We start from the raw sequence: 11277 nt of genomic DNA, 5'->3' as shown, positions 1-11277 counted from the left end.
ATTTGCCTCGTCCGCCTCAGCACATACTCGACATGCCGAACATTCCCCTGTCTGGCCGAACCACCGACGGTACACTTGTGTTCGTAGTGCTCCTGCACGTGACTCAAGGAGGAGCCGGTTTCCCAGGGTGTTATCATAGAGTGCAGTGCCTGCTGAGATTTTATGCTTCTTTTATGGTACAGAGATAGCATCATCCTAGACTGTGCCGTCTCTGTACACCGAGGTGCCTCCTCCTTTCCCACCCGGCTTCGTATCTCAAGCTCCTTTTTTTTTGTCTGAAGGGTCCAGCCAGTTTGTGCTCTCGACAGATAAGTGTATACTAGGAGATGCTTGGATTCTTGGTTGCGATCCATGAGGCGTAGTCTGCTGTCATAAGTGACCTTGCTAGTTGCCTCCCCGGCTTCGAAAGACGTCCACCCGAGATCTTTCTTGACCGCTTCGTTGGCCACCATTCCACGACAGCCCAACGCCCGCCACCTGACCTTGCGCTGCCGGCGTTTTGCGACTTTCTGGACTGTGTCAGGGCCAAAAAGAACTATGTCGTTAAACTCCTGAGGATAAGGTGCAGATGAATATAAGAAAGATTTAGTCGAAGAAACGACAAAGAAGGGAAGATCTCCGCCTTGATACGTTTTCTTCTGTGTCTGTTCCTTCGACTAAAAGTTTTTTTTCCTCTTCTGCACCACGGGCAAAATTATTTGCCACGACCAGCATGCCTACGCACTTAGCCTTTTCACATGAACAGTTGTGTTGGCGAAGATTGGTACTGGTACTATCACCGCCTTCAAGGGTTCACGGATTACTAGGAATCGATTACCACTGCACGGGTTATGTTTTCAGAGGCTCTCGTGCCTCTAATGGCTTTCAGCTAGAGATGAGAGTTGTGTTCTGTCAGGTATTCCGGCTTGTTCGTTAATAAAACTCTGAGAGATATTTGTAAGATTCCTGTGACTGTATTCAATCACCGTACAGAACCATACTGTTCAACAAAGTCTCTTCGAACCCAGCCACTTCCAGCACCGCCGATTTCGTGGGGTTGAACCGCAGGCCCAGCCTAGCCTCGTCATTCTCACTTATACCATTTAGTCGCTGCAGATCTTCCACCGCCTAGGCCGCCAGTCCAATATCGCCCGCATAGGTGAGCATCGTTAGCAGCCACTTCGCCTCTACGCCTCCTTCCATGTGCGTTTTTGAAAACCCCAACTGCGACTGGATTAGGCGCTTCTCCAATCCTGACACATACAGAATATAGAGGAGCGTGGAGAGCGGCCATTCCTGAGGGAGGCCCCTCGTTACTATGACTTGCGCTGGGTCATTCCAGTTCAATTGCATCCTCCCTATGAGGGATGGGCAGTATTTCAAATACAAGTATTTGAAATACGTATTTCAAATACTTTGTGTATTTTGCATTTGTATATAATTACAAATCTGATAATGTATTTGACGTGTGTATTTAAATACTAAAACGTGGGCATTTCAAATATAATTGTAATTAAATACAATTTTGTGGGCGAAAATACATCCATCAAATTTATTGTCACGACTCATTTTGCTCATCCTAAGACGCGTCCAGAGCAGTAGAAAACTACGTTCTGCACCGTATGCAGTGTCTCTCAATCAAGCACAAGAGTTTAGTGACTTTTTGATTACGGTGTTAGTCCAGGGCAGGAATAGTGACAAAATCGACGTTCACAGGCAGACTGGCAAAATAAGTGCCTCTGACAACTTGTGATGCTTTTCAGCCTGATTTCCATTCATATTTTTGCCTGGGACGTTCTAAATGCGCGGGTCGTCCAGATTTTCGTAACTGGTGCGAGTTGCAGCAATAAACCATTCTCTAGCTAAATCTGCGCGTCTTGGTCGTCTCGGTTCTTTGTTGCTCTATACCAAAATGTAATCGACAAAAAAAGCTGCTTGAAGCTCTGTACTTTTTTCACCTATTACGTCCCACATGATTACATTCTTTTTTATTATATTTCTATTACGTTACTAGAGCCTCGTACACTAACTCCCGACTGGCGATTCAAAATTAAAATGAGATACCCAGGAACCCGTTGCAGGTGCCCTGAAGTCGCTGACGCAAATTTTGAGGATTGTATTTGGAAAAGTATTTGGAGGAGACCAAATATGCAGAAGTGTTGTAAGTTGGGCGAGTTGGTATGATGACATGATGAACAGAACAACGCACACAAAGACAAGGACAGAGAAAAGGAACATGCAGGACACACAAGCGCTCTAGAACAGCGCTTGTGTGTCCTGCATGTTCCTTTTCTCTGTCCTTGTCTTTGTGTGCGCAGTTCTGTTCATCATGAGACCAAATATATTTGGTTTTATTTGTATCTTGTACTTGGGTGCTTTTTTTGGAAATGTAATTAGATTTGTAATTAAATCTGTCTTTGACGAAGTATTTTGTATTTGTATTTCGATACATATTTGCGTGTATTTTGCCCATCCCTGTTCCCTATGTTGTTCGAGTAGAGGCGCTGTAAGAGAGCTAATCACCCAGGCGAAAGATAGAACTCCTCCTGAAGCTCTATATAGTTGCGCGTGTGCCACGCTGTCGTATGCATTCGCCAGAAAGTAGCATAATAGCCCCCTTTCTTCATTTCGAGCGACATCGATGCACTGTGTGGTGGTTAACAGGTTCTCTTCCAAACCTCGTACCCTTCAAAATCCACCCAGGAGTTCAGAGAGCAGCTCGTTACTTTCTGCTTATTGCGCTGTGTAATTTTTTTCTATTGTGTGGGCAATGGTACTGTATATTGTATAGGATGATGTAGGGCTTGAGGAGCGTGGATTTATCTGGCGGCGCGCTTAAGAAACGGATTCGAACGTTAGACGCCTCCGGAGACGCCGGTACTCCACCAGAGCCTCCTAACACCATGCTCGGGACTCTTCAGCCCAAGGGATCTGCTGAGATTAGTCGAAGGCAATGGTTGTGCAGCATCATTAATCTTCTGGAGGCACTTTTTTTCTCCTTTTTTTTTTCCTTACGCCAAGGCAATAACTCTGCGGCGTCTCATGAGCGCTTGAGAACGCCTACAGTTTGTAAAGCGTTTTCGTGTCAGGCTTACGTTAAAGTAGAAGAAAAATATAATCTAAGGCAGCTGCCATAAAAAAAAAACCTAAATATACACACCGCATACAATTTCAAAGTTAAATTTTAGACTGTGTATAATTTTGGAGCTGACGTCTATTTCATATGTTGTTTCCTTATAAATAGCTGCTGAGAATTCAATTGTGTTTGCTTCACGTTGTGCTTTTAAACGGATACAGGTCAAGTCGGGTTGCTAGTGAATCACTATGATTTATTGATGACGTGACACGTGCATACTCCACCCCTTTATAATAAAAAGAAAATATTAAACAAATGTTCTTATAATCTATATTAAGTGATGAATTTAGTCGTAGTGTTTTCCAGCACATGCCTTTGAACTGGGAAAAGACACCTCCTATTATTTATTTTAAAGTAGCCTCCGTGTCGTGAAAATGTGCTCAGCTCTATATAAACTACATTTCACATACCCTAGCACTGTAGGTTATGCCGAAAAGCCGCCGGCTGTCCATTGAAATTCCTTCTGAGTCACGTGAATTCCGCGCCACCATCAGCGCGTTGCACAGCGTTCAGGCGCAATGACTTCACTCAAGCTGGGCTCCCTTTTTTTCTGCGAAGACGGATACCCCCTCCACCGCCGTTGCCTAGGCCGCCCACTTGATCGTAACAACGAGCCCATATCCCGACTGGCTGGCGTTATTCTATCAATGGCTACCACTGTAAAAGTGCATGCAACAAGTCCGTTACGCCAGCTTGCCTTACATCTATTTATAGAAAATGCATCAACGTATATTTGCTTATAGTTTCCTACAAACATTAATTTAACACGACTCTCCAAACTCACGTATCTGAACAGATACCGAAAAGAAATGACTATAAAGTGGTGCTGGCGGTAACGGGTTACAAGTAACGGCGTTACCGATAACACGTTACTTTTTCGTAACGTAACGTACTCGTTACTTTTTAGGAAAATTATAACGAGTAACGTTCTTGCGTTACTTATTTCGAGTAACGCGTACCATACTTACTTTACTCATAACATCTTTTTTCCCAAAATCCTCCCCTCCCCCCCCCCCCCCCAAAAAAAAAAAAAGAAACGTAAACCTAATTTTATTTCTTTGTGTTTCTACACTTCGTTTTACCTGAACTCCAGACGCAGCCGACGCTGCGACCAGATGGGATCATTCGGAGAGCGTCAAAATGGCATCGCCTTGGTGCTCCTCCTGTTTGTGTACATGTTATACAACCGCTAGCTGAACAAATGATGAACATAAAAGCGCCAGTGACATTCGCTTTTGAAACTGTTTGATTGGTCTCCTTAGCTCCTAGCGTCGGCTGGCTATGCACCTGGGCTTAAACAAAGTGTCCTCTGTAATTCGTCCAGGTTAGCCACGCTACACCGGACTTCTTGATTTTAATGTGTTCGAGGCACCGAGTCATTAATTAATGCACTGATTCCACACCGCTTCAAGAAATTGCCTATTTGCCACACGAAAAGTGTAACTTTATAAAAACACCAACGCTCGCACCCTTTCTCCCAGCAACAAAACAACGCTGTCGCAAGAAAAAAAAACGCAGTTACTGTCAATATATAAATAACAATAACGCAAAAATAACGTGCGCACTTTCATCAGTAACGGTAAAGGTAACGCGTTTCATCATTTTGCAAGTAACGTGCAACGAATTTCGCCACCTTTTTTTTCGGTAACACCTACAGCACTGCATTCAAGAATTTTGTGATGTGTCAGGGCCTTGTGTATGGGCTTTTCTTGTAAATTATTTGTGCTCTGTGCGTTTAGAAATTCCGTGGGTGAAGTAATGCCTGCTTCGAGAAAGGCATTTGTTTTGTGGCATTTGTAGTTGATTGAATAAAACATGACCACTTTATGAACAAACAATAAACAAGTTACGGGTATGGAGGTTTCTTCAAATCCCTCAAACAACAGCTCGCCCCTACCTATGGCAAGCGGCGCCTCCACGTTTTAATGAGATGTGCATCGCTAAGAATTTAATTGCAAAAAAAGTTCTCAGCCTCGCACACTCTTCTCTTTTATTTATGTGTTATTTTTTCCAAAGAGGTATCCCCTTAATTGCTTTAAGATATCTCCAGCTGGCGTCCTTGATAATTATTTAGCGTCCGAAACCTGGAAAACATTCACACTGAGTTTTGGGCAGAGGATTGAAGCAGCAGCTGTTTTAAATGTAAAAGCATTCCAAGATTAGTTTCTTTTCATTTTTGTTGAAATTTTATTTTAAGTGCACTATTTCAATTTACGCAACTTTAGTCGTCCCTCTCTTAATTCGATATCGAGAGATTGTTCAAAGTTTACCAAATATGATTTTTTCTGAAAGAAAAATTGCATTTCTTTAACTTGGACACGCCTCTAATGCCCTCCATCAGTTGTGGTCAAGAGGTTTCACCAAAAGACTATTAGCTATATATTCGGCGAGGAATTCTTGATTAAGTGTATTTTACTTAAATCCCGGTGGGGGGCCACTTTTAAAAATTAAACGGAATTACCACTTTTCTTTGTGTATAACCAACACCCTAGCAAACAACGCACCACCATGGCAATAACACATCAGTTATTAGTCAAGCTAAGTCATTGAAAATCAATCAAAATATTTCAGCACTGCACAGACTCATGCAATTAAAGCAAATGAACTGGCACAAAACTGCTTCTATACAGCTGATGCAAATAAAAGACACGTCACATTCGCGCATATATATATATATATTATCGTTCATTCCAATAGCTTTAAGACAATATATTTTTAAAAAGCTCTTTGAGGTGATTTTTTATGCAAAGGGCTTCCGTGGTAATAAAGTTTCAGTTTTTCATTAAGTCTTAAAAGACGACTCCTTTTCATTTTTGAATTAAAAAAATGCAGTCCTCTTCAGTATGACTTTTGAAGACAACACGTCAAATATTACGACCTAGTTGCGTCTAAATATCTTTAAACGGTCCGGCAAATTTTGCAACACGCCAAGTTTTCAAAAATGGCTCGAGAATTGAGGCACAACCAACAGCGCACTCAAGGCTACGGCGTTGGCGTAGCCAACATTGAGCTAACCGTCATCAACATTGCCCCTTTTCTTTGCTGTTATTTCTCCGGGCGAGCGTAACGGGCGACGTAAGCAACGTTCCCTTTCGGCGCACCGCGTTGTCCACGTGATTGGAGTCAGGCGCCGTCGCGGCGCGCTTTTTGGGAGCCATCCGGCCGTACCCGCAGTTATCGCAGTTTCCCGCATAAGAATCGCCATCGTGGACTCAGCGTTTTTGATTATCGTTTCTCGGAGTTCAGTTTAGGTGTCGTACACCACGCTTACGATACCACGTTTTGGTGTCGCAGACACCAACCTGTGGTGTCTGCGGCACCTCTGCCTGGCCCAAAGGTGGCCCATCGGCCTGCCCCAATCCCGCCCGCTGGTACGTAGATGATCGCGTGAAATATAGTCCTCCGTGAGAGCCACGTTTTTGGCGACCACAGGCCAGTGTTGCAAGACGGAGCCGAAGCTTCGGTTTCTATGTCTGCTCCTGTATAAAGTAAGATTTAACAGTATATATATATATATATATATATATATATATATAGGTGTGGCGGAGTAGCTTGAGAACAATGGACCGGGAAAATGTGATAAGTCAGAGATCCGTACTTGCGGAGTTGCTATTGTAGGGACTGGACGCACCGACAAGCGAGTCCAGTCTCGACACAGGAAAAAAGAGAAAAAGAGACGCGCGCGCTAGCTATACGCTCACGCGCTCACGTCTCTTTTTCTCTTTTTTCCTGTGTCGAGACTGGACTCGCTTGTCGGTGCGTCCAGTCCCTACAATAGCAACTCCGCAAGTACGGATCTCTGACTTATCACATTTTCAGAAAAAGAGACGCGCGCGCTAGCTATACGCTCACGCGCTCACGCGCTCACGAAGAGCAGTTCCTGCCGAGACACCACTGAAATAGAACGTTGTTTTGTTGCCAAAACCATCTGGACATTGGAAGGTAGCCTTTGCAAGAACAGCTCGCGGAGGAATACGTCGTCCAGATTGTTAGAGCGCTCTCCAAGAAGCTGGGTCATGCGTCGCAGCAACTGGCTTGGCCGCCGATCCCCGAGCTCTTCCGCCGAGAGAAGCTGCTGCACGCGGGAGCGTTCCGAAATCTCGGTGCGCTGGAGCAGAGCATTCTTCAGTTGGTCATACGGTGTTGCTGGAGAGGGATTTGCCAGAACGTCGTAGACTTCGTCGGCTGCAGCTGGTGAAAGAGCCGAGACGACGTGGTGGTACTTCCGACCTTGTGTGGTGACCCCAGCGAGGTGGAATTGTGATTCCGCTTGCAGGAACCAAACTCGCGGATTGCGGTCCCAGTATGGTGGAAGGCGGACTGCGGCTGCTGCAACAGTGGCTGGCGGCGGGTCCGAAGGCTCTCCTTGCTGCATTTCACCCGTTCTAGTTGGCGATCACGTCCGGGTCACCAAATGTGGTGAAAGAAACAGGCAGGAGACGGACGTTCCAAAACAACGTTCCATTTCAGTGGTGTCTCGGCAGGAACTGCTCTTCGTGAGCGCGTGAGCGCGTGAGCGTATAGCTAGCGCGCGCGTCTCTTTTTCTCTTTTCTCCTGTGTCGAGACTGGACTCGCTTGTCGGTGCGTCCAGTCCCTACACTATGCTAGGAGTTTATTGCATCTATTTCGATAGTTTCGCCGAGAGACTCGGCTTCGTCAGGAGATGGCATACATGTATGCCATCTCCTGACGAGGCCGACTCTCGGCGAAACTGTCGAAATACATGCAATGAACTCCTAGCATAGCAACTCCGCAAGTATATATATATATATAAAACTGAGAAGAAAAAAAACACCCTTGGTGAAAACAGCAAAAACAGACGATTTATTCTTCGAAGTTTCGGCCGGAGTCCGGCCTTCGTCAGGAATATATATATATATATACTTTTTCTCCAAACAAATAACCTAGTTCATTTTTTTAGTGCTTCCTAATGGCAGATCACTGATTATCCAGAAATCTTCCAAATTTAGCGGAGTAACCCTTCAAGAAAGAATATTTCGCCATTGCTTTGTATTTTGTTTTCGAAGATATTTAGATGTTTAGTTTTCAATAACGAAGGCAATGCCTAGTGTAGTATTCTCATGCAAATTTCTTAACGATAGGGCTTTCTAGAGATTGATCTAGTGTCGACTTCAGATTAAAGTCATTCCCCCAAGCCGCGCAGAGTTGTCATGGCCAATGGCCAGGCAGTGGCCAGAGATTGGCAAATGACTGGCGTTTCTCTGGCCATTGGCCAGTGGATACTGGGCATCAGGCGTCGGCCAAGCATTGACCGATGAATAACCGCTATTTGACCACTGGTCAAAGGACTATTGTCAGCCATTTGTCATTGCTTGCCCAAGCTCCTTGCTGCTTGTTGATGTCTGCTCAACGCATCAGAGATTCGACAAGTGCTGGCCGACATCAGTCGAAACATTACGTCGGCGTCCAATCGCCTAGTTTCAAAGCTGAAGTACCGTTTTGATTAATACTCTAATGAAATATGCACACACTGCGAGAATTGTACGCTAGTCATTGCTAAAAAAAGCATAAAGGCTTCAACCCACGTACGTGAAACGTTGATCATACACTGTTCTTCTTGATACTGCAGTATGATTACCAAAACTATATTATAATTAGAATAGGCGCATTTAAAAACAAAATCAGGGGATATGTTTTTTTTCTTTTTATCTCGGTAACTTTTTATTATAAATACTTGACAGATCCTAATTACTTTTATAAGATGAACTAAAGAGACGTAATCTTGTCCAACATTGAAAATATTAAACATGGTTTTTGATTTCACAAGAGAGACAAATAAACAGGCAATGTGTAATGTTTTTCTACCATTTCGTTGCGCGTGAACTGAACGTGAGATGACTCCAACACCGTTCTTCGCGTCCAGTAGTAAGATGCTGACGTAGTCATTATGCACTAAACTGTATACCTGTTTTTAAAGATGGCGTTTTAATGATATTGGATCGATCCTATTTCGTCTGTGTAGGGGAGAAAAAGGATTGAGGGACACACTAACTCCGACTACGGTCGTACGTGCTCACGAGTAGAAGTGACGACGTGGCACTGGCGTACAATGAGGGATGCGCATAATTTATGGCGGATGACGGCACCGCCGACTTTGAATGACAATGAGCCGCCTCCGGCAACTCGCGTCCCACGTTTCGCAAACAAAGTTTCCATTGAAACTTTCGGTGCCTTGCATATGAGCCCGCCGCAACCCAGCTCTTAAGATGGGGCCGCGTGTTTGCACTGCAACCCAAGCTTTATCATTTATATCTAGAATGCAGTGTTTGTTCGCTTTTACACGCGCGTGAAAGCGTGCAATATATCCCAAAATAACTTATTACAGTAGTGATACTTCACACACTTCATCGGAGCTTCAAAAACATAGCTTGCATATCATTTTAAATAATATAATGGGGTATTTAAACAATCAACGAGCACGGGGAATGTCACAGAATGGACGATGTTTGCTAAGCTTGTGTTTTCTTTTCTTTCAGGTCCTCATGGTTCCTCTTCTTTAAGATGCGAAAGTTTTGGTTTATGGTGTAGAATGCAAAAGTTTCATTCCATCTTCGCCACGATACGACCCGTGCACGCACCAGGGACCGATGCAACCAGACAGGCGTGACATCAAGATTCCCGACATTAAATGTGTGGAAAATTTGGCTCTCTCCTTGCGAGTCATTCTATCTAAACCTTAGCTGTCTCAGGGTTGTAAGGCTTTTAGACCTTTGGCGGCACTTTCGTCTATTGTCGCCATATCCTCATAATGGATATTTTGGCTGAGAGCAGGGCACACTGTTTAGATACGATCTCGATTGCTTCATTTTTACCCTTATAGTTGACGATAACGTCAAATGCTTTCATAATGTCAGCTCAGCGTTTTAGAGGCTCTAATCTTTTCAAAATTTCCTGTTTGTCTGAAGCGAAACTCTTGTTGCGCTCTGTTTCGCAGAACAAATCACCATGGTCCTGAGATAGGCATAAGTCCAACCACGTCTGGTTAAACAAATGTAACTGTGCTGCGGCGTCTCCGTCACGCGGGAAAACATGACTGCTTCCTGGCTACAGCTAGAGTTATGACGCAAATTAAACATGCTAACGCTATGCGTGGCCAAAGTGCGGCTCGCCAGCTTTATGCGGCTGTTCGGGGTGCCATGTAGGGCCCAAACCTTCCTGTTACAACCCGCCCCCCCAACACACACACACACAAAAAAAAATCAAGACGATAGAAAAAAAAGGCAGCTTTTCTGCTGTTACCATTGTGCAGTCATATACGCATAATACAAAGTCCTTTTTTTAGACATGGGAATTTGCAGTCCAATTCAACGAAGGGCACAAGGCAAAACCCAGCGGAGGATCCATATTTAATTTCACCCACATAGTGATCTTCTGGCGCGCATCCGAAATTTCGATTACTGTGCGCCTTCGCCGCAATGAGCCTCCGTCATGCTGCGTGCACCTTGGTTTGGATTCGAACCCGCCACCTTAGGATACACAGGCAGACACTTGGATTCTGACTATAAGAAAGCATACCGAGCAATCAATTTAACTGTAGAAAGTCACCGTAGATTCGACCTGATCAGAAAAAAAAAATAAAAAGTGCTACAACACTTTTTTATTGCCACACTTCACTTCAAATGGGTTCTTTTTAGTACCGTTTTTAAAATATTACTTTCTGGCCACAACTGTGCCAAAAAATAAATGCAGCTATGGCCCTTGTAGCTGAGGAGCAGATCATAGTCTTCCCAATTTGTTACACCAGCAAACATATCTGCTGCAGTAAGCAACCAGCCCTACTTCTGAAACACTTAAGACTTAACCAAAAGGTATGTCAAACATCCACTTCAGCAAACTTCTCAGCTCACTAAGGTACCCGAGGTATTCCTCCGCACCAGCTGCTTTTCGGAGTAGCTGGTGGAAAATGGTGAAACGTAACGCGCATGCGTCATTGCGACGCTGTGGAGCTAATATGGGTGTAAAGGCTCGAAACGGGCTTGATGAGTGTAGTGAGGATGATTTGACAGTAAAAGGTGCACTCAAGTGTCTTCTGCACAAGCTCGTTTTTGATGGGATATTAATTTTTGGGGATTTAGTCGATGGAAACGACCACTTCTACATGGCATGGTAAACACACAGCAATATAGAAATGCGCTGAAAT

Source organism: Ixodes scapularis, unplaced genomic scaffold, assembly GCF_016920785.2.
Source record: "Ixodes scapularis isolate PalLabHiFi unplaced genomic scaffold, ASM1692078v2 PGA_scaffold8__174_contigs__length_109621045, whole genome shotgun sequence".
Lineage (NCBI taxonomy): Eukaryota > Metazoa > Arthropoda > Arachnida > Ixodida > Ixodidae > Ixodes > Ixodes scapularis.
Note: the sequence above shows the minus strand (reverse complement) of the source record.